At 41.6% G+C, this 26,003-nt stretch overlaps 1 protein-coding gene across 3 annotated transcripts in view; it reads right to left on the reverse strand.

Moving 5' to 3' along the window:
* LOC122790854 (Fc receptor-like protein 5) overlaps positions 1-26,003 on the reverse strand; it is a 1,199,590-nt gene that overhangs the window by 60,385 nt on the left and 1,113,202 nt on the right. The gene's annotated exons all lie outside the window — the stretch shown is intronic.

Below are 26,003 nucleotides of genomic sequence, written 5' to 3' on the forward strand. Positions count from 1 at the left end.
TGCCACTTTTGAATATAATACTTGTGGCAATTTACTTACTTTGATTCACACAATATCAATAATGGATAAAAAGGAGTTAAAGGCAGCCCTGTTCTATTCCTCTATGTAATGTTCATTCACTATAAACCCACATATTGACTATTGGTTTTACAGTTGATACATCATATATTTCTCAGATAAATGTCAAATATGTGTCTTGTTTTACTATTCTACAGCAGTGTGGGATTCCATGCTTAACAATGTGGCATAACTTTTCTAACGCGAAACTGCCTCATCAATTCACTTTTTTCATTATTTCAGCTATAACTTTTTTTTATCACAAAACATATCAAATGTCTTTCTGCTTTACTTTCACACAAATGTTTTGCTCTAACACATTTCAAGACTGACTTATTAGTTTATTCACCATTTTGTTCACCAAAATATTGTAATCAGAATTTACAGATGGTGGTATCCAATTTTTAGTGTATTTTATTTCTTCTTTTCTTAGTGCACTTAAGCTACTTCCATATACATTCTGCTTTGATATTTTCACTAACCTCTTTGCAAGTGTAAACTCTTGCCTTGACCTGCTGAGTCTCACTATACTGCATAATCCATTACTAGCCTAATGGGAATAACCCAGTCAACAAAGGATAAAAAAATAAATAAAAATATATAAAATTTAGCAGTTTACTCACTGGCACTGTGATCACAGACAACAGTAAAAGAAACTTTGAGAAATGTTACACCAGATCCAAGAATTAAATTAAAGGTTATTTATCAGTAGATTTGTATATATGTACAATTATAAAACATTTTAGTAACTGGTTAATGGAATTCTCAGATAAAGCATGCCCCATTAGGTTCAAAGAAGTGCCAGATATTTTGCATATTTTGTATTTTCAAAACTAGCAATTTCAGGCTTTCCAACAACTTCATCAGCCATCTTTCATGCTCCTATTTTAAAGCATCCCACAGTATAATGTAATTAGTAACACTGATTACTCTAACTATCTCTTTGAACATGCTTGCTACAGCTCTCTGGAACACTTTAAATACTGATGAGATCCCATATGATAGCCTCAAGAATCTGTCTCAACCTAAGAAAGTATTAAACATACAGAGTTTGAAAAACATTCATACATCTTGGGCTGCCAAAACCCCTGGTTTGCAGCAACCATGGAAAAGAATATGACATTAGACATTGTTACCACTTTTTTGCACTTTGAAGCAGAGGACAACCCCTTTTTAGTCCATGCATTAACTAATTAATGCCTACTGGCAATCAACTGATTAAATGTGGCATTTTTGACAGGCAACAAGCTGGATTGCAATTGCCTTGAGCTGTGAGTCAGGTGAAATATGAAATGAGAGACAAATCTGAGGAAGAAAACAACTCTCTGCATTTCTTGTTCAGTTAAAGTAATTTTCTCACATGTAATGTGCTTAATTATGTCATTGAATACTGTGACTTTAGTACTGTGATTTAGTTACAGCAAGACAAAACAGTTGTGTGTGGTCTGCCTTTCAAGAGATATTGGCTTGAATGGACAAGCTATCCCACACAACTACAGCTACAAGCATGATTGACACCACAGCATAATCAGTGCTATCAACATCAATGAGTTCAATTGTTGTTTTACCACTGAAATTAACCAATTATATCCACAACAACAAATAAGAAAAACGGATAAGAAAAACAACACAATGACCCATGAAAAGCACTAGAATGTATGGACAAAGCTTTTCACATGTCATGTTGTTGTTTTTTTATACAGTAACCACTTCTATTTGTACTGTTTGCCATTAGGCAGGAATCTGTTTCAAAGGTGTGTTAAAGTCTGCTAGACAGATCTCTCCCACCAGCATGTATTACTAATGTCACATACCAGGTTAATGTTCTTACAGTGAGCAATCCATGTACCATGCCACCTACAGATATGCATTTCCAATCAAGAAGGGTCAGACATTGCCCCATATGCAAAGCATAGATCACCTCTGAGTAGTATATATGCCACAAGCTACAATGACAGTGATTTCAGACAATCCCCATTAAATACAAAAAACAAAGTTAAAACTTCAAAAACAATAATGATGAACCGTGGCAACCATGCTTAATGGCTACAATCCAATTTATTATGAAGCGCTTTTCGTCCAGCAAAATTACTTGAACTTCATCAGATACAACACATACAGATAATGACATTTAAATAGTAAACTCTTAAGTCACATGTTATTCTAAGTCACATATTTAAAGAGAAATGCATGAATTTCTTTTAAAAATCTTTGATTCATACTTAACTAAAATCATTTATAAAATCCTTTTATATCGTTTTTTATCATCTTTTATATATATATAAAAATATATATATAAAGTGAGTTAAAGACTGACCAAGTGAATCATGAATTAATTCTCATTTACTTTCTTATAAAACATATGAAAAACATTTAACCTATGTATATAAATTATATTAATTATATATACACATAAACAATTTATTAAATGCATAGTTAATACCATTATAAAAAATCAAAAGTATTAAAACTGTTATTAAGGTTGATTTAATCAATAAACAGCAGCCAAAATTAACTAATGTCTTCTATACATATAAATGTGTTCATCTAAGTAAACTCTTAAGTTTTAATAAAGACATTATAGAACACATGTCATTTAATCTGGGATTATTATATGCATATAGCTGAACTTGCCATATTAATTCAAGTCTTTCTAATTCTATCTCAAGTGGTCCCCCTCTCAAACTCTTTTCCACTTGATCTAAAATCCAAAATTTAAATTCATGATTTGGATAATCTTGAATATGCTTGGCTAATGCATTATCTTGTTTTAGTCTACTTATACTATATGCAGGTTCATATATCCTATCTCTAAGCCTACGTGTCGTTTTACCAACATAAAAATAAGGACAATATTGACACTTGGCAAGGTGGACTACCATTTTTGAGTTACAGTTGTACTTCATATTGCTCCTCAATTCTTTGTTATTAACAAATACTGATGACCCAACCAAAATGTATCTACAATATGGACAAAAAACACATTGTTGCATAACTCTCCGGTTAGTATCCAACCTATATGTACATTCAAACAAGTTTTTAAAGTTTTTATCCCTTCTAGTAGTAAATTTCAGTGTAATACCAAGTTTTTCCACTAATTCTTTATCTTCCCTAAGGATATTCCAATTCTTACATACAATGTTCCTTATATAGTAATAATCTACACTGAATGTTAATACAAAACTGGAAGAGAACGTCGAAGGGACATTTGTTCTAGTTCTAAACATAGGTGTTACAACTGGAGATTCACATCCATGACTACTAGAATTCTCTATTATAACTTCATTTTCAGACATATCTTTACCAAGTATGGGTTTATATATACCATTCGATCTTTTTATAGTTACTTCATTTATATTATCCAAAAAACTATTTGGATATGCTCTTTTAATAAACATTTGTTTTAATAACTGGCATTCATTATAGAAGTCCTCCTCTTTTGAAACCATTCTTGCCGCTCTCACTAATTGTCCCTTTACCACCGATTTCTTTTGGTGGCGAGGGTGAGCGCTTGAAAAATGTAAGAATGTATTTGAATAGGAGGGTTTCCTATATATTTTTGCCTCGTACTTTTTATCAATATTATTTTTGACTAATAATACATCTAAAAATGAAATTTGATTTTCATCAAAATTATATGTGAATTCTAGAAAATCTGTACTTTAGTTAAAATAATCAACTAAATGTTGAGCTTATTCTTTACCGCCATTGAATAATATAAAAATATCATCCAAAAACCGCGTAAAATATACAATTTGTGATCTAATTTCATCAATATTAAGCACAAAGAAGTGTTCCCAGTAGTTCATGACTAAGTTCGCAAATTTATGGACCCAGTTGACTATGAGAATAAGATAGAACTACTGTTATCCTCTGATTCTTACTCTAAAGATTTCTTGAATTAATATAATCTGGCCAATCAAAGAATAAAAACATATATTAACAATTTATTAATTGAAAGGAAAACTGATGTTGACTTGTATACTTATATGATTATGTTGGCACCTATAGCCCCAACAATATTTGGAGTGCCTAAAATTCAGAAGAATTTGGTTGACCCTCCATTTAGACCTATTGTGGATGGCAAGAACTCCGCAACTTATGCATGTGCAAAGGTGGTGGACTCAATTCTTAAGAAATACGTACTAACAGAAACTGTAATATGTAAAGACTCTTGGTCATTTTTAGAAAAAATTAATGAAATAGAGTGTAGCGAACAACACAACTTACTGACAATAGATGTAAAGGACCTCTGCACTTCAATGCCACAATAACAAGGTATTGAATGGGTTATGCTTAATCTTAGGAACAAAGGTGCTCCTCTATCAGATATATGATTGGTAGAAGAATTACTAGATATTATGTTATCACATAACTATATATATTTTAAAAACTTGTACGAACAAAAAAGAGGAGTGGCCATGGGGTACCCATGTGGCTCGAGTATGTGCATCAGGTGTTGCTACTGCTGTGCTACTTATCAGGTACACTCGTGTTACTGACGGAAATGATACTACATAGATATTTGCATGGAGTTTAAGGCCATGAGTATGTCAACAGGCATTTGTTCATCAATACCCTCTTGTAGGATATTGACATAACTCACAGAGTCTATGATCGCTCACAGTTTGCAGGCATTAGCCAACACTGTTAGCCACAGACAGTCAGTATTCACTTGTATTGTGGTTAAATGGATTCCAAGCAGTAGAGGACCCAGGACTGAGTGCTGTTGAACACTGCTGGTTACAGATCAGCTATTGGAGGTGGATTCCCCTATTTTGAATATGTGTGCCACAGTTCTGAAGAATTCTGGATAAGATGAAAGCGCTTAACTGTGGATTAATGTTGTTCACATTAAAGACGACTTTGGTTCTGACTGCCTAGCTGGTGATCTTTTGGTTGTTATGAGTACAGACTCATTATATGCAGTATCATTAATTATGAATTCACTGACAATCTGGGCCTTTCCTCTGAGGTTACACATGTAAATACACTGTGCGTTGTGGTTGTCTTTTGTGTGGGAAGCTAATTTTTGTCACATACTGTTTATGCACAATTTCACAACACTATGTGCATGTTTTAGCTGAGGAGGGTGTGCCTCCATTTTAGGGGGGGGGGGCTCCCTCACTCCAACTATCACACAGCAATGTCTCCCTCTTATTGTCCACCCTACTAATGGCAGTTGTCCACCAGGCAGGTTTGCTGTGCTACGAGGAGCTTGTTTTCTTCCTGTCAGGTACAGAAGAGTCTATGCAGTTGTACTTGTGCTTGCATAAAGCATTGGTATAGAGCTCTGCATACTTGCCTGTCCCATATGAGGGGGAGGTGCAGTCAAGCTATTTAAACCATCCCGTAGGATGTAATGAATTGCTTTGCTGAAGTTTTTTACTGTATTTTCTGCAAGGAGGCTATAGGTGTGATACTTAGTTTTAATGAGACTGATCTGTGGTCAGATCTCACCAGGGAGGATGTCACAGTGGAGGGGCTGCAGTGGTCACCCATACTGCTATATAAATACCTTATGTACTACATTGGCTCCCCTTGTGGGGATATCATGCTACTGGTCCATGACTTTGTAGTTAAGAATGTGGACTAACATTTGTTCATGTGAGCTTCAGGATGACTAACCAACACAGTTGGTGATTACTTAATGTTACCCCAAACCATGGTGTACAAATGTATGTTGATAGACACAAGTAGATTCAAATAAGCACAATGGGTGCCTGGATTCATGGAACTGCTCCCGTAGCTGGGAATGGCTTGATTAGATGCACTTCCAGCAGTGAGAATAGCACCTGCAGTCTCTCCAGGAAATCACACCATTTTATCAATCTGGATGTGTATCTATCCTTAAAGAATATGCATACACCACCTGCATTACCTTGCATACTGCCAGTTTGAGGTCTGAACATGGTGGAATGATGTGTAGTCTGTTATGGCTGTGGTACTGTTCACAGCCTTAACCCAGGTGTCTGTGACTGCACAGATGTCTGCATATTCCAGGGTGGGGACACCTTCCACAGTGTGGGGTTTAATTTTCCATTCCTAATGTGTAGCAGCATAACCATGATGTTGTATGAAGATGGTATTCTCATTGGAAAGTTTTCCCTCCAGACAATGCCTATAAGATGCACTGTACGGGAGTCAGTAGCCTTGGCTAGTACTCAACATCCTAGGAGTGACAGACAAAAAACATCTCTGGCAAAGCATTGAGGACTGTTGAGCAGGTCATCCTAAGCAGACATGTAGTGTATCCCCTTATAATGACATCACATGCTAAGGCAATTATTGACATCCATAATTTTCAGTGTGTATTGTATTGAACCATCATCCTAAGTGAGGGTCAAATGCAGCTGAATGCTATGGGCATACCTGTGAGAGAGACAGAGTGTCTAAGCTCAGACATGTGTCTGCATAAAGTCCGGTGACGTATGTCCCGAGTCATACACACCTGCAGGAACTATGATGTCATCATTACTTTACCTGATATTCATTGACTTGTGTCAATATGTGGTATAGTGTATTGTGTCAACCCACAGACAGCTGTGACCTTTCCCATATGTAGCCTGGTGACAAGAACATCAATGTGTCTCACGATGTAATCACCTATGAATAATAGATTTGATTTTGTGGTTTTCCTCATGTGTTTGACCGGTGAGACAGTGGTGCATGAGTTATTGTGTGTACTGTGATCTCCAGAGGTATAATTATGTGTACTGAACATGCATATTGTTTTCTGAGGTGTCTGTTGTTTGGGAATGTGTCTGGTAAGGAGCTTCACACATGCAGGTGTGTGTGATATGGGTGTGGGTGGAGCAGGAGGTGAGCTGTGCATGTCAGCAAAATGCTCATTGCCATATGTACTGATTGGTATGTGAGACACCATGGAATCAATGTTTGTAATACAGTCACATCTGTCACACATTGTGCTTGTGTGGCATAGTAGCAGAGGGGTGGGGGCACTTTCCACATCTCATCAGCAGTCATTGATAATGCCATTAGAAATACAGTCATGCTTGTGTGCATGTCACTGCAGGCCATCATTAGGCAGTTTTGTGACAGATGGTGAAATGTAACATGTCACCTTTATGTAGGTCCCCTAAGATAGCACAGCACCTGACAGTGTGCCATACAATGTTGCCAGCCTAGTGGCCCTTGGACTGACAATAATTCTATTATTAGGCTTGGTCACAATATCACACCTACAAATGTGACACTGTTGAAGTCCAGCAAAGTTAGGGTCATGCTGCTGCTACACCCTTGGGGTTAACATCCTAAAACACAGTGTTTGTAGGCACTCCTTGCAGTGAAGATGTGGCTGTCTGTGCATGCACAGAGGACTTGTTCAACTTTGCAGACATTACTTTGGCTTTGCGAGTCTACAATGCCTGTCAAGCAACCAGACACCAAACTGGATGTTGTGTGACATGATGTGGGAACACAGTATATTCACACACATGCATCATGTTGTAAACAAAAGGGTTACATACCTGATGGATTACAATCATACCTCTCAACCTGGAAACATCAAAAATCTGGACAAAGGCCCATGAAAAATAGGTACAAATCTGTAATTTGATGAACATAAAATTTGCATACATAATTATGTAAACCCATCCACTACAATGGAATTGTGGGATACCAACTTTTAAACACAAACTGAAGAACAGACAACCAAAATATGATCATGAAACATAAAATAAGCAGAAGAACAATAGTGTTTTATTTATATTAATATTTAAACTTGTGCAAAACTAAAATGCAATGTTTTCATACACTTTTAAGCTGGTACATATATAGAAATACATATAAATATGAACCACAGAGAATACTATGTTTCAGTTACTAGCAGTTTGTTTTCCAACCTATTTTGTAATGATCACTTAGGTTCATCAGTTATTGCCAGGTCCATCTGCTGTACTCACGTCAGAATGTAAATGAAAAAGCCCTTCCCCATTTATGTGATATTAAAGCAAATTCATCTACTAGTGCTCACTGTTTTACCTTAAATCAATGGCAAGGAAGACTGATTTTGGTAGCATTTCTGATTGTGCTATAATTTGGACAGAAACTGAAAAGACAGGATAAAAGAACAGATCAGATTTATCCTTTTTAGGGAAGAAAAGAAGCAACAATACTAATTGTGTTGGCACCAGCAGCTAAGACATTAAGAAGTGACAGAGAACTTGGGGTACTTAAATGCACACACCTGTGTGTTTACTGACTGCATTACCTAACTACAGGCATCTATGATGAGTGTTGTTAATATCAAACACAGGGAAGAAATAATCTCAGATGGAAACAGCAGATGGGAAATGTGAGGTAAACTGTGTCGTCCACCAGAACTACAACCAGAATTAAAACGGTGCTCACTGCTTACATAAGCCAAGCTCATCTACATAATGAAGAGTTCTATAACTAACCTGGTCAAATGCAATCACCCAAGCGTGACTACTCAGAACAAAAGACTGGGCAAATGCCAAGACAGGGAGAAAGAGCAGTTGTAAAAAGATGCAGCTGATATAAAATATCTATGAGGAGTGGTTGGCAACCAGTGGCAGGGAACAGCATTACTCAGAAGGCAGCATCTCCAGTACATTATTAAATAATAAAATAGTCACTTCAGCTAGGTTATGAGATCAAAAGTCAATTGCTGGTACTAAAGGTTAGCTTTTTGACTTCCATGAAAGGGAGGATAAAGAATGCTTCACTTTTGTGTATAAGCCTCCCCTTACCTTGCAGGAAGTATTCTTTCTTACTCTTAACATACCATCATAATGCGCCACAAATTATCACCTTTTCATAGAAAAATAAACTAACCTAAATATTATAGCTGGGCTTCTGATTTGTACTAACACTTCAGTAAAGCAGTTGCAAGGCTCATCTCCTTTACGTCAAACTGGAACATCACTGCCCTTTAATGTGCCATGTGACCCAATTCTTAATACAATTACAGTAACTGCAGTAATCCATATTTAACCAGAGTGTTTAATGTTTCAGCTGTCTCTCACAACATCCTATGACAGAAGAATAACCATACAAAAACAGTTACTTTCAAACTTACACGGCCTTCATTTTCATCCTTTCTAGCAGTATAAATGTTTTCCCTTTATTTCTTCCACTACAACATTTACTTCTGTTCTTTATTGTCTGCAATAAACAGATTCCTAAGGTTTCTTTAAAAGTACTGAAATTGCTTAATCAAACTGCAGACTTGAGTCATGACAATTTCAATGAGGCAAACTGCATGCTATGTTACAGCAGAAAGGTCATTCAGGGGAAGAATACGTTTTTTTTTTAATTATTAAGAGGTTCAAAAGTTGCAACATAATGTGTCTTTCATGATCTCCTAACAGACTACATTCACACAGGCTGGAAAGAAATCTCAGCTTGCACAGAATTCACTAACCCAGCCCAGGTTCTAGGTATCTTATTTTATTGTCACTTGTATAAACTGCTAAGTCATGGTATGCTGTTATTTGTATTTCTTATCATTGTACCTTTAAATTCATTTTAAAAGGGAATATGTTTTGTTCCTAGCTTAAAAATGCATTTCCATGTGCAGAAAGAATGCCGATGCTCACAGGGCTGATTACGTTACAATAGAATGTCCTCTGTGCAAAAATGTATTTTTCTGGCCTTACATTCCAAGTTAAGAAAAGTCTGTGATGCAGTATATAAAGGGTTTTTGCAATTCATAACTATAATGTTATACTATGTTTACTGTAAGACTTAGTATCCCCAAGCAGTTTTCTCAAAAACAGCACATTAAAATGGTTTGCAACTACAATACTCCAGGCCCTGTAAGCAATACACTGCCTCCAAAAGCACTAATTCCTCCTAAATTAGGCTTTAATCCTGAAACAGACTTACTTAGCTGGTTCGTTTAATGTCTGGTCAGATGTACCAGCCATAATGAAAAAAATATGTCAAAGTTACTACTTTGCATTTCTAGCACAATGCTTTAACACTGATGATGCCAGTTGCCTGCCTTCTAAACTAAATTAATTATTTTAAAACAAAAAACACTAACTGTTGTTGCTGTGTCAGCTCAGCTGTTCTCTCAGTTGTACGGCTTGTGCCCCTCTCTCTCTCTGGATTCTGCAAGAACTGCTGCAGTGTGTGAGACATGAATCGAGTGAAGTGCAAGACATGTGCCGAGTCATATAAACGTAAGAAAACACTCAGTCACACACACACTCACACCCTCAGCTGAATGCCAACAGCCTGGATGACTGCTCACGAAGCTGACATCATCACGCATGCCTTTGCATGTGATGATGTCAGCAAAAAAGCTGAAAAAAATAAAAAACAAATTGCGGGAAATGCAGGAATTAAGGGGGCCACACAAGAATTCATGGCACGCCATTATTTTGACCTCAAAAATGGTAAATACAGAGGAATTCAGTATGGTTGAGAGTTCTGAGTACAATACTCCTCTGTTGATATGTGCAGATATATAAAAGTTGTGCCAATGAGTTTACCCTGTAAAGAAACTCTCATAAACAATGCTTTCCCTAGCTAGCTGTTTGCTTTTTTAACATGGTTCCCATTACCAGGTGATTGGCTCTTAACCTATCTGTGCTTCTGAAATGCTAATTGCAGCCATCACAGTTGATTTTCAGTATAATCAGCCAATGACATGCAACCAGTGAACAAGATATAAAGCCTTCATGTAGATTACAACTCCTTTCTCATATGCTGTACTGGAAATTATTGGGTTAAAGATACTACATCATCGCAGAGAGTACATCTGTAGCAGCTACGTTTTACATACAGATGTGCGTGCGACAGGCTGAAGATGATGCTGCAAGCAATAGGCATAGGCAATGAGGATGAACACTTTGTAGGATAACAATCTGAAACAGTAAGTGTGAGACCTGTGGCAGCCTTGTTGTAGAGGCAGAGCCAGATTGGGGGTACCTATTCCACTGGAAATTAAGCCATGTGTTTAAGGTAAGTATGTTAGCAAACAGTATTAGTACCACAATCAAAGGCAAAATGGTTGGTGTGTCCTAGTGAAAGGTAAGGGAGTGGATTAACCATTATGTCATGCAACTGGACAGGTGCCAAGTCATGCGGGCTGCAGTGTCATATTACTAGGCCACAATTTCAGTCCACACTTTAAAATCCTGTGGGAATTCAGGTAATTGCATGACCTGACATTCTCTGCACTTTCTTTCTAGTGTACTAGAAGTAGTTGAGTGTTCCTAACCATAGGCCATTCTGTTCTATTACTTATATGCAGACATTCCATCTGTACTGCCTTGGGTGGATAAGTAGGTGATAAGACAGACATACACATCACAATGCTGATGTCCACATAAATGTAATAAATGTATTTTCATTGGTAGAGGCAACTGTAGTTGAAGCCAGGACCATGAGTACCAAAACGTATTAGTTTGAATGCATTTTACAGATTGAGCTACAGTGTCACTGAGATATTGACTGTATTTTTACATGTTGTAGATGTCATTCCACAGTTATCTGCTGTTAAAGACTGCACTTACATGCATACCTCTCAACTGTATAGATTTTTATAGAATGTCCAGATTTTGCCCTCATATTTTACACCTGTTTTTCATAAAATTGTATTTTTTTGGCAAATTAGTGTTAAACATTAAAGAGTGAAGCCAGAAAATAATGACAGACATTTGAGTTTCAGACTTCTTATCCTTCAGAACATTAGTGCTAAATCAATACCTGTTAATTTATCATCTTTCTAAGTTTGCAAGAGCAATATTTAAAAAGTGTCCCTATTTTGGGCCTTTGCCCCACTTTTATTTATGGATTTGTCCAGATTTCTTGCTCCAACAGGTTGAGAGGTTTGCTTACATGTATTATTTATGTGTATGGCTTTACAGCTCTGTATTTCTCTAATACAGTCCCAGTTAAAAATCTTATTTTTGTATTAATGTTTTAGCAAGTGTATTTTTATAGGTTGTACATATAATTGCATGTTTACCTGCTATTGCATACCTCATACTTTATTGTGTGTATGGCTTTATAGTGATGTATTTCGCTAGTAGAGTAGTAATATTTTTTTTATATTTCAGCTGGTTTGCATGGTGCAGTGCGATGCACAGCATTGCTTAAACATGCTTAATGATGAAACCTTGAGCATTACTATGTTTTCATTAAAACACCTGTGTTAATTAGCAACTATTTGGCTTGGTGGATTGAGCCACTGTTCTACGGGTGTGATGGTTCTGGGCTCAAAATAGGGTGAATGTAATTAATATTTTTACAAAAGCATTTATCAATGTAGCACCATTTAGCATAGCTAAGTGATGCAGTGCGCCACACCACATTGCACAAGAAATCTTTAAAGAAAAGAAAAATGGGGAGATAGAGCAATGGTGAAAAGGGGTGCAAGCAGGGGGAAAACTATAGTGAAAAGCAGGTAGAGATGTGCAGGACAGGTGTAGGAAAGAACCATTACTATCCATTTCTTCATCAGCAACAACTGTGCACTGTGACAGATTTTTTAGCTGAATTTTTACTGTCACCCCCAGAGAGGGGTGACGACAACCCAACTGTTTTGTCAAGTCAATTGGACCAAATTAAGTGTGTCCAGTGGAAACATGTGAAATGGAAAGCTATGTATGGGACAGTTTTTTTTTTTTTTTTGGGGGGGACAGGTGCCCATTTTTTTTTAAGATGAGAGTGGAATGTTGGGGAAGGGACATAGGTATGTGTGGCAGGGGTAAGTTTAGAAGATGAGGAAGCTTTTGCAGATAGACAAGACAGCAGACAGGGTTGGAGTGCGACACACAAGAGGGGTGAACACCTTGGATGGGGAGGGTGTTGTGAAATCCCAGTCCCATGAGCATCACACATGGCAGCAGTGTGACTCAATCCTCACCCATGTGACTGTCAGCACTGCTCCTTCACTGCTCCTGTGGTGGCAGTGGTGGAGGTTGGTGTCTGGGGTGAGGCTATCTCACCAGGATGGTGAGCATGCCCTCTATTCGGCATAGGCATCCACCGACAGTTCAGTGAACCACCCTGCGCACCATACCTGGTGGTTCTTGACAGGTGCCAAAATCACCCCTCCACTTCTGCTCCCAGATGGGGGCCGAGCACCAGCATGTGGGGCAGAACTACCCAATGCCACAGATAGTGCAGGGGCAGCAAAGGGGGCACCACCAGGTTGTGGCCCGGAAGTGCTGGGCCCTGGTGCCATGGCTGGGGGAGCCAAGGTAGGGGGATCACCTGGAACAAGCTTACCCTGTCATGCTGTAGTAAATTAGATATAAACATAAGGTAAGACAAGGAATAACCACACCAATGTTAGTATTAACATAATGGAAGATAATATTGATTAATCCAAATACATATTAAGGAATATTATGAGGAACACAACAATAAATAACATAATGGTAAGTATGTTATCAGCAAACTAGTATGACATAACCCGTAAGGCCAACGTAACAGTTAGTTTAAAAGACTATATTAATATCAAACCATAGTAATAACTAACAGTAATAAATTAATAAACTTCATAATAATAAATTAGAGAAGATAAGGGGTGGGGAGAGAGAGAAAAACATACCATTAGTGACCTCGCAGTTGATATTACTACACAGACTAATAATACATACTTCGACAAGTGTGCAGTTTCACTTGTGTGTACGGAAACTCCACTTCTTGTACAGATGATGTTACATGTACATAGCTCTCAACCTGTTAGCATGGAACAGTATGGGCCAAGCACTAACAAATGCAGGTACACAACTACAGGGAACTGTTTACATAGTGTGCTAATACATTACTACCAAGGTGTTCTGTAAACAGATTTGCCAATAAATTAAATTCCAAGTAATGTCATTTATCTGCTAATCAAGGAGCAGATATATGGGGCTTTAGTCATTACATTCCAAAATATCATGACAGTTGCAAGGTATGTTCATGAACACTAATTAGACTAGACAGCCAGTGATGTCTTAGTTGGTTGCCATGATATTAGAACCCACAAGCTGTCACTCCAGGAAACATGTGCACTAAATGTAACAGTTGACTGATGTCAGACTAGAAAAGACATGGCAGTGCATGCAGGAATACTTCACACTTATTGGAAAAGAGTATTTATCAAGGCACAATCTTGCTTTATGCTTTAATGATATTGCTCCTGAAAATCTGTCACTTATACACATGGATATCTGTCCAGAACTTTAGCTACTTTATCCATATACCTTGTTCCTAGAGTGGGAGGAATAAACTGTATTATATGACTAGAAATCACCATAACACAGGCTTGAACCTTACTGTGGGTATTGCACTACATTTATCAGACAATTTTTCTGCAGTCTTTATGCATTTGCATTTTACAGTTGACTGATGTCAGATTAGAACACACATGCAGTGAATACAGCTGTGCTGCACAGTTATTTGAACAGATTACTTCCCAATACACAATCCTGATTTACACTTTTATTGGTAATGTACCTTAGAATCTAACATTTATGTACATGCATATCTGGCCATAATGTCAGCTACCTTACCCATACACCTTGTTGTTCGAATGGGTGGAATATACAGCATTATATGACACAAACTATCCAGAACACAGGCGTGAACCTTACTGTGGATATTGCATTACATTTATCAGACAGTTTTTCTGCAGTCTTTATGCATTTCCATTTTACAGTTGACTGGTGTCAGATTAGAACACACATTGGGCAGGATTCACGAAGCCTCCGTGTAAGAGTTATAACTCATACACGGAGGCTGCAGTTAAACGGAGTGATGTCAGCATGCTCTGCATATTAATGAGAGCATGCTGAATCACACTGAAGGCCAACACGGTCCGTGTAAGACAGTAGGGGGCGTGTCCGTAGGCCGAGCCCTGTAAGCGGACACGCCCCCAGAAGAGGAAAAGTACCCAAAGGAAACACCCATGACAGAGTCCACGGAAATGTGAATAAACAGAACACAACACATGCCCCCACAGACTATGAAAATAAAATAAATATAAATGAACGTTATAATTTTTTTTTAAATTGTAAAGATGTTTAACCGTGAGTGTGCTCGTTTGCGCGGGCGTGCCCGTAATGCAGCTACAGTTAGCAGTCAGTGGGAAAGCATATAAAAACTAAATATGCAAAATAAGCCAGGAAGCAATAGCGTAGCGGTAGAGATGCTGGCTGCAGAGCAGGCATTCATGATTCGAACCCCCACAGCACCCTTTTTTTTTTTTGCAAAATAAGCAGGAAACAAGTCCCTGACAAATATGTAGACATAAAACCACAACTTATGTAAAATGTAATGAAATAGCCCATTCATATTGAAGAAATGTGAGGTAACAAAAGAATAAAAAATGCCAGATGTGCCCATAGATGAGCTACAGTTTAACAGGGTGAGTGTATCTGCCCGTAGATGAGCAGTGGTTTAACTGGTACAAAATGAGTGCCCGTAGCTGAGCAGTGGTTTAACACGCTATATCTATGTACCCCTAACTGAGCTGAGCGTAATATGCGTGCCGATAGCCAAATGAGGCTTAAAGCAGTGTACCCCGTTTGCGCGGAGCTGCGCACCGCGCAAACAAGCTATCCGACGGGCAACATTGAGCAAGCCGTATCAAAACTGCCTTTACACAGACACACCCCTCAGCATGTCTAGACAGTCATGAAAAATAAAAAGCAGTGGCCAGGTTTGAACCCAGGATACTATACACCATAGTCAAGGTACAGAACCACTAAGCCATGACAGCAATACCTAGAAATGCAATAATAGCTAATATATAGGAATGAATACAAACTACAGCATGACAATGCAGGTTTACTGAAGTTGATACAATTCCAAAATGGCCAATCACAGATATGTGCGGGAAAAACGGACTATATAAGCCCCATAGGCGGGAATACACAGCATAAACTATTGTAGAACAGACCTGCAGGCAGAATGTCAGGAGTAGGTGAGGGTAGTCACTTTTGAGCACAGAGGTGGGGTGTTGAGGATTCCAGGTACATGGCCTGGCTCCTAGTCCACAATCATGAGGCCCAACTCATGCAGGGCCAGGTCCTCTGGGGAGCATACAGGGCTGAGGTGTGGGACCAGTTGGCTCATGATCTCACCAGTGCCACAGGGATTCCAAGGACTGGTGAGCAGGTCCGTCACCACCATGCGGACCTGAAGAGATGCAAGCAGGACCAACTGAACCTTTGGATCCAGGAGGCCCGGCAAACACCCAACGCCCCACTACTGAGTAAGTAACATTTAATTATGTATGTAAAAAATTAAACTAGCTGATATTATGGAGATGTGTATTCCAATATTACTTCATTTATATTACAGCTGCAGGTGTCCGTTCTGCGAACCGCAGAGCCTATGGCGATAGGCTGGTGCGGTTGCGCCACCAGGCAGGTCAGTAATCCACTACCAGTAACTGTAAAGAAATATAAAAGTATGACAGTCAGCAAAAGAGTGCAGTGTAGTCAGTAAGGAATAAAATCAGCAAGTAACAGTGTGAAAGGGTATGCAAGTATTGCTTGATTACAAGAGTTTCCAGCCTGTAAGTGTAACCTAAACATGAAACTGTCCGACATATATTCTGAAATAAAAATGCCCTGCCTGTAAGAAAATAGTAACAACCTGCAGCAGGCTGAAAAGTAGAGCTGCAGAAGATGATGAAATCACATGTGTGAAATATATCCCTGTGGAAATACTGAAACATGACAGAAGTGAGACTGCTGGAAAGGATTGTAATAACTACTGTTAAAACATGTCAATAAAGCCTAGAAGTACCATCCTGAACAGTAAAATGAAAGCAAGTGAGAGAGTGTGAGAAAGTGTCATGAATCCAGCAATACAGTAGTAATAACCCCTGAATAAAGTATACTGCAGTCAAGACAGAATGAAATGCATGTGAGACTCAAAACCAAACAGCAAAATCTGTTCAAAGTGTTGCTGCATGTGGAATGTGTATCCCAAAATCTGGATATGTTGCTCTCAGTCTAAAATACGCAGATAGGATGATTGTCTGATATACCAAACATCCACACTTGTCTACAGCTATATAAAGCAAAAGTAGCAGGATGATGTAGCTGAACAAAGCTAGATATGAATGTGTATGAAGAACACTAAAATGTATATTGATGTTGCAGTAACAGTCCTATCAGCAAGGTGAAATAGTTATCATATAAGAAACTGTAGGTAGAACAGTAGTGTGTATATAACTGTAGCTATTAGAAATGTACAGCATATGTATTGTTATTCGAAGGTGTTAATATTACTTTCTTTACCCCACCCTATAACCACATATAACCCATTCCACATGAAAATGGTATGTGCAATCACAATTAACACCCCTGGACGTTTGTCCTGTTGGTTCATATATATTTGCATGTCTGTTGATGCATCTGCCCTGTTCATACATCCACACCTGATGGCCTGTTGCCATCAATTAACCCTGCATGTTGTTGGACTGTGTATTTCTGTTCAAATTATGCATGTGTTATGCACGCTGTTCAATGGTGTGAATATCTGGGTGTTTGGTTAATGGGAATACTAATGCATGCTGTTACAACTAATTGTGAATGGTATTATATGTCACTAACCCAAACTGTCATGACACAATGCAAAACATAGTACAACAGGGAAGGCGGGTTCCAGCGGACCCACCTCTCCCACCTCAGCTGGCGAGTGCACCTGGCACTAGTGCTGAGTCCGGACCCTCCTCCGGTGGCCCTGTGCCACCTGCGGGTGGAAGTGCTGCAGGGGATGGGGCTCGCCCCCCCTCTGCAAGTGTGGCCGGAGGAGATCCACCACTCACCCTCCATAGCGTCCGGACTGTGGTGCGTAGGGAGATTCGGGACTCTGTCCTTGAGCCCCTACGCCAGCTCGAAGCACGGGTGGCGCAACTAACGGGCATGCCTGTTGCCCTGCCTACACAGCCCCCAGCACAGCCCCATCCTGGGCAGTGAAGGAACAGTGGCAACTGCCTATGGGTGGGGATATCAGTTCCACCGTTGCCATCTGTGGGCTCATGGGCTCTGGATATCCAAATCTCCATCCCCGTCAATTGTATAACCCCCCCACACGTGTCATACACCGCCCCTGTATGCGTCTTGTTTGTCTTGTCTGTTTACCTACCCAACCTACCTCCCCAGCTGAACTGACTTCCTTCACCTGACATACCACTCTTACCTGAAAAAAAAACAAAAAATAAAAAAAGGGCACTCTGTACCCACAAAAAAATTACACCCCATACATAGCTGCCCATTCCGCACACATGTCCGCTGGACATGGAACCTATCAATTACAATTGGCTGTACAACAAGTATTATTGTTGTCCTGACACCTCTTTCAGGGGTGGAAGGTTTCAAATGTCACACCAAATTACATACATATGCACAGCTGTTGCTGATGAAGAAATGGGCAGCTATGGGCCTTACCTACATCCCTCCTGCACATCCCAAGCTTGTTTCCCTACTGTCTTACCCTCTTTGTGACCCCTTTTTCACCACTTTCCTGTCTCCCCATTTTCTTTTCTTTCAAAGAAAATAGCGCGGGTGTGTGCCAGAGTAAGCACTGTTAAGCGGTTGTAACCGGGTGTGCACGGAGCTAACCGCCAGTGCGCATGCGTGAGCTCCACGCAAACCAGTGCTAGCCCGGTTACAACTGCTTAAAAGTGCCTTAGTCACTGTGATTGACAAGTCCTGTACTCAGTTCAAAAGAAAAATAAACTCCCACTGTCAGTCCCGAACCCAGGACCTTGGAAACACTAGTCTGTACAACCTACCACTAAGCCATGACTCTTATACAAAAGCATTGTGCTAAAATAAATATAACATGTAAAAGTAGGGATGAATGTAAAGGGAATATAGGATGTGTAGTACACAAAGCATGTCATTTAAAATAAATGTCAAAACTACTGGATTTCCATAATAGTAGTGTGTGAAAAGAAACAGCCATGCTAGTTGGCAGCCTGTAGATAATAATGTCAGTTAAAGTACATAGATATATGTATGCATATGTATATATATATATATATATATATATATATATATATATATATATATATATAGTTGTAGGAGTCAATGTGCATACACACTTGCTACAGGGAACATGAGAGAGGAATGGAGAATTGTGAATATACAACACAGCCTGAAGCATGAGAGAGATACTAACCTTTACAGTCACAGAACACTGTCCACAGCATACCAGCATGGTCCCCGCCCTCACAATCTGAAAGGGCAACGCCTATCCCACATACCCTTTTATAGCACTGACCTGAAATCACAGTGAGAACTGCAATCAGTACACAACTGGCTGTATGCAATTAGCAAATGCTGGCTTACAATTGGTGCAGAGGCCATCACATGGACCTATGCAGATACCTACAAAAGCATCCAGTGCTAACACTCCCCACATGCAATACATTCATTGCATTGTCTGTAAGCAGACAGAGGGAGAGCGAGAAGTGAGAGAGAGAGAGAGAGAGAGAGAGAGCAAAAAAAAAAAACAGACACTGTGACTCTCTGTAACCTGAAGCTGTCAGCACTGACAGTAGCAGCAGCAAGCAGAAGCTGTGGTAACGCAACCAGCTGCGACAAACAGAGGTAATGCAAAGTAGCAGGTTAATAGTGTGCATATTGTGAACCCTCCAAATGTGTCAGAGGTCTGTATCCATAGGTATGTCCATGTGATATGTTGTGTGTACGTAGTTCCACCAAAAGGGGATGACCATACATCACATGTCAAGCAGTCATAGGCCAGGATCCTGGCAGCATGTGTCTGTGTGTTGGCCCAGCAATGGCTGTAGTGACTGCTTTGAAATGTCAGCCAGGCCCAAAAGTCATGATCAGCCCATCCCAAAGGCACACTGGCTGGGAACAAGTGTCTGCAGGTACCTGATGTCACTGCATATGCATCCCATACTGCATAATTCCATAGCGTAGCAGACCAGGCCCGTTATGCATATGATGTGGTAATTCCCAGGGTCAGTCGAGGTGCCCCCTTAGTGTTGTGGGACCACTGTTGCTGTATGCCACTGTCCAGGTACATATCCTGTAGCATGGCCAAGATAAACTATCAGTGTTACATGCAGTGGTATGTCCTCTCAGAGTGCCGGTAGCACACATCCAGGGGGACCACGAGGTCACAGTGATGCTGTGTGTTCTCCTCTGCTGAGGGCGGCCCTCACCTGGACATGTGTTATGATAGGGAGGTTACATCCAGCTGGGATAAATATCTCAAAGGTAGGGGAGAAGGAGGGGGGATATGTGCACCGAACATGTCTGCAGGATTGTTGCCAATATGAGTGTGTTTGGTGAATGTTAAGTAGGTGTGGATTAACACAGAGCATATCTGAGGTATGTGGTCCACATGTGTAACATAACTGAAGAAGGCCTTGTGGTCATCCATAGTGTTTGTGTCCATTTCCCTCCCAGAGTAGGCCATGGCTGTTGTTATGATGGACTGTAGCGTAGTACCAGTGCTGACCACAGATGCCTACCCTTAATGTGAATGTGCTCTGTCCTGCAGTAGCCTCCTGATATTGTTATACAATCTGCCTCTATCTGGAGTCCACCGGACAGGATGCCTAACCTTTGTGCATAGGGTCTGGGTTAGACATGTGTGTGCAAGTGTCATGCAATCCGCGGCATGTCCGTGGTAAGCATTTGCAAAGGGGTCAGCAGTGTGGCTTGTGGCTTCCACTGGCCCAGTGTGCTGCATGGATACCAACCCAGTCCCAGCAAGTGAATAACTGTCTAACCACATACATATCAAAGTAGTCTACTGTGTTGGTGGTGGTGGTGGGATATGTATATCCAGGCCGAGTAACGTATGTCCACATCACAGTAGTGGACGGTGTCCCACATACAGTACCTTGGGATGAATCCCCAGAGTGAGGTTGTGCATTGCACCTGTCAGTGTGTGCTGACCGATGGGGCATGCTACTACGTTGTGTGGAATGTGGCGGATATTGTTGCACAGGTGTTGGCTGAGCACTGATATCTGGCCATGTACCTGTGTATCCACCACGACACACACACATGCAACATATGGGAGTAATAGTATATCACTACACATGAGTATCATGTATAGTATGTGTGCCATATATTGCTGACATGGTCTGCTGATATCCTGTCTGTGTTCTCTTCCAGGGAGATGGCGTGACAGCGTAACCCTGCCTACTCTGTGGCGGAAGATGAGGAGATCCACAAGAGCCTGGTGCGGGAGTATGACATCCTGTCTTCCCGCACCAGTCAGAATCAGCAGGAGAGGGCCGCACTGTGGCAAGACCTTGTCCCTAGGGTAAATGATATTGGCACACATAACAAGACATATGAGCAGGTACGACATCACTGCAGTGATTTAATCCGAAGTGTCCGGCAGCGTCCATCAGATATCCACAGGCAACAGGTCGCCACAGGAGGTGGGGTGGCCACACATCCCCCCCTCACCAGACTGGAGGGGCTACTCCTAAGTGTTGTGGCTCCAGCCCCGGAACACTAACAGCAGTACACCTGCATTATGATGGAGGCTGGTTCCACACAGCAGCACGACATGGAGCGTGCAGGTAATATGCCATATGTACACCTGACTGTTCTGTACACTGTATCATATGCAATATCAATGGCACAGATGTGCCCACTGACATTAATCTCATCATTTCTGCAGGTCCATCCAGGGTTACAGAGAGACAGGCCATCCATGCTGGTGAGTGTGTTTAACATAACCTATAATAGTCCTGATAATGCTAGTAACAGTAGTGTAACTCAGTAGTGCTCTGTGTGTATACTGCAGGGTGTGCATGTGTGCATGTGTGCAGGTGTGTCTGTGCCCATGTGTGCATGTGTGCAGGTATGCCTGTGTCCACGTGTGCATCTGTGCATGTGTGCCTGTGTCCACATGTGCATGTGTGCATGTATGCATGTGTGCATGTGTGCCTGTGTCCACGTGTGCATGTGTGCATGTGTGCATCTGTGCATGTGTGCATGTGTGCATGTGTGCATGTGTGCCTGTGTCCATGTGTGCATGTGTGCATGTGTGCATCTGTGCATGTGTGCATGTGTGCATGTGTACACGTGACCATGTGTGCATGTGTGCATGTGTGCATGTGTGCATGTGAACACGTGTGCATGTGTGCATGTGTCCATGTGTGCATGTGTCCACATGTGCATGTGTGCATGTGTCCACGTGTGCATGTGTCCACGTGTGCATGTGTGCATGTGTGCCTGTGTGCCTGTGTGCATGTGTCCATGTGTGCATGTGTGTATAAGTGCATCACTGGTAACAATGTCTGGAGACTGTAAACTGTGTTTTCTGTCTTCATCCCCCAGGTTCTGGGGCTGCTCTGGTGACCTGCAGCAGGGAACCTGAATCCTGTGCCACGGCTACTGGTAATGATGATATATGTGTAATGGTACAGGAAGGTGTGTCAGGGTCTGCCATTGGACAGCCAATTGACAGTACACAGCTGTCAACCCCATCATTGCGCACAGTCATCCTGCCTGTACATCCTTTTTCACCATTGTCCCTAGGTGATGGACAGGATACAGCGGGCATAGACCAGGGTAATGTGGTACCTGTGGCACATGCGTCCCCACACAGCAGCCATGGGCAGGGTCCTCCGATGGTACCACACAGACAGTTGCCCATGGGTTCTCGTGGGAGCATCCGTGGGCATACTGCCTCTGGCCGACGTGCCCAAAGAGGTCTGTCAACCTCAGCTATGTTTCTGACTGTCATGCAGGCTCAGTCACGTATGGAAAAGTACACCAGACAGGGTCTGAGGGAGCTCAGAGCATGTCGCACAGCCATGACAGACAGTATGCGTGACATTGCGGATGCTATCCGTAACTTCACAGATGTCATAGACAGACGTTGTGGGGACATATTACAGCAGTTCCACAACCAGATGTCCATGAGCCAGGGCAATGGTGGGCATCTGCGGCGTCGACGTGGCCGTATGCCGGCAGCGGCAGCAGCTGGCAGTTGGCGTGGACGGCAACAGACTCGCGCACGCCCCCATAGTGCCAGCAGCAGCCCCAGCAATGCTGGGTCTGTGCTGTCATCGGAACGCCCCAGGAGACCACGTGCACGTGGCTCTGGACAGTCCCAACAGGGACATGTGTCCAGTCAACACCCCCCCGCTTCTGATGACAGTACCCAGTCTGGCTTTGTACTGGATACAGTCCGTAGCACCCCTGCCAGGCACAGGTACCGTGTCCGTGCACACAGACACTGATCTGTATGGCCTGCCAGGTGCAGTCTGTGGCTGTCCACAAACCCCTGTATATGGCAGCCATGAGGTGGAACTGTGTGCGTGCATACACACATGCGAAATGTTAACACTTAGGGCAACCACATACATGCACACACTGCACCAACACTGCCCCACCCTGTACTGCTGCCCCTCACCAACACACATACACACACATGTCAATTGGTGGTATCAGTGGCTGACTCAGGCATACCTAATCCACACCCTGTGCATATGATGACACTGTGCCACCTCCTGCAATCTCCAACATCATTGCGGGAACAGGTAAACACGTTGCTGATGCACAGGGTGACTACATAGATGTGTATTAGTAGTATCATGTTGGTAACAGTACAGTCTGCTGCTATGACTGTGTGTGTACCCCAGCATGCCTGCAATAGTAACTGTATGAATGTCCTGAATTGTTATCTGCACCCATAGTACATACCAAAGTATAACAGCTGCACATAATTGCATGCCGGTGGTAAGGTTGTCAACAGATAGCCGCATACATGGGTAGCACAGGGGGAAAGCTAATGCAAGTAGTGATATGCAATGGTGGACATGTACAGTAATGGTGTCAAGATGCCCACAATGACTATGCCATGTGTATGTTCGCGCATCTAGATATGTGTGCAGTACCAATGTCGTCCAGATCACAAATAAGTATGACATAATATCAGTTCTACCATGGGCATCTGTGCTGCGTATTCCTGGGTACATGTTGATAGTGCCTACATATTTGCATTGTTACGTACTGTTATTGTTACCCCTTCTTTGTTGTATAATGCAGTACTTCCAGCCCTGTGTACTGTAGCTTTGTTTGCATGCATGTTCGCTTGGGGTCTCCTGGAACACTGCTTACACCTGCAATGCAGAGTTACAGTGCTTCTGTAGACTGCTAGTGACATCTGCATAGTGTACCATATGTATGTCAACCTTACACATGACAGAACGTCACTGTCTGTCCTGTACGCATGTACGTTGCCTGTGACACATTGCACACGTCTTACCTGGCATTTACCCACGTGTGCAGTCATATATGTCAGTACTATGAAACAGTGGCAGTCGACCCACACATACACACCTTCAGTATGTTGTTCCCCATTGTCCCTATGTGTTGGTACTCACCATGGCAATCACACTACTAGGGTGGCATGTGCAAAGGTAACCTGTGAATCGCCTCTATGGTCCAGTCGTGGTTTATGTGAGTCATTTGTCATTGTCACAGCTGACACATGTATGCAGTCAGCCATCACCCTTGGCCAGGAACGTACAACACATGTGTGGGATGCCACCACACAGCCAATCTGGGGACTGGTCTCTCTGAACCCAGTAATGCCATACCCTGTCAGGTGGCATGTCATATATACTACGTCCAGGACAAACGTCAAACCCAATCCCTGCTGCTACTATTGATAATACACCTGAAGATGTTCTTGATAGCTTTGACCAGTCCTTTACTGAGACATTGCAGGCCCTAGCTAGCCATCTACCTCCTAGCTCCCCTGGTCCTGAAAGCAGCACCCCTAGAAAACTACTTGCGTCCAGCTGCCAACCAGTCACCACTTCACTTCTCCGTACCTTGGTTGTAACAGTGAAACCCACTACACTGTCTGCTGATCAACTCCCTGCCGAGTACCTATCAAAACCAGATGATGCTATTGCTTACCCCGTCTCAAAGGTAATCAAAGGAACTATGTTAGAATCTAACTTTCCCACCATCTGGAACATGTCATATGTAATCCCACTTCACACAGGAGTTAGCTCTACTGAAGTCCCCAATTATAGGCCAATAGCTATACTCTCTCCACTTGCAGAGATTATGGAAACTTTCGTCATAGACAAGTCATGCACCACCTAATCCAAACTCGCATTATGGCAGACACTCAGCATGGCTTACGTCCTCATCACAGCACTACGTCAGGCCTCCTAGCCTTTACTAACACCATAAGCCATACTTGCAACATTAATTATATATCCACAGCCCTCTTTTTGGATAACTCAAAGGCATACGATATGGTTGATCACCAACTTGTACTCCACACCCTGCACAGACTGTCTAGATACTGGAGCCTTCCAATGGTGTCAATCCTACCTGCATGGTCAACAGCAGGCCGGCCTCTGGCAGAACAAACCCTCTAACCTTCTACCTAGCACCCTCAGAGTACCACAAAGCTCTATCCTAGGGCCCTTGCTGTCCTCCATCGTCATTAACGACCATTATACTGTCATCCCAAAAGTCAGCTGTATCCAATATGCTGTATACTCTACTCTGATCTGCTCAGCCACATTTCCAGTAGAGTTATGGTCAGCTACCCAGACCACCTTTAATACAATAGCAAACTGGCTTTCTGAACATCATCTGATCCTAAATCCCAATCAAACTAAACTGCTGTTATTCCACCAACACGTAGGTCTACCACGTTCACCGTTACCATAACATCAACTGATGGCACAATAATCTCCCCTGACCCATCTACGAAACTATTAGGTGTCATCATAGACAATAATCTCATATGTGACATACATGTTAACCAGATTAGCAAAGCCATCAATAGAAAGCTAGGGTCACTTTACAGAATTAAAGCCTTCCTAGCCCCTCCAGCTAAAGGTGCCATAGCTCGCTCACACCTAGTTTCAGCCCTTCTGTATGCATCCCCTCTACTCTCACATATGAACAAGACTGTCCTTAACAAGCACTCGATTTGCTACAACCACATTGCCAGGTTTG

This window comes from Protopterus annectens, chromosome 16.part0 (genome assembly GCF_019279795.1).
Source record: "Protopterus annectens isolate FY-2018-M chromosome 16.part0, PAN1.0, whole genome shotgun sequence".
Taxonomy (NCBI): domain Eukaryota; kingdom Metazoa; phylum Chordata; order Ceratodontiformes; family Protopteridae; genus Protopterus; species Protopterus annectens.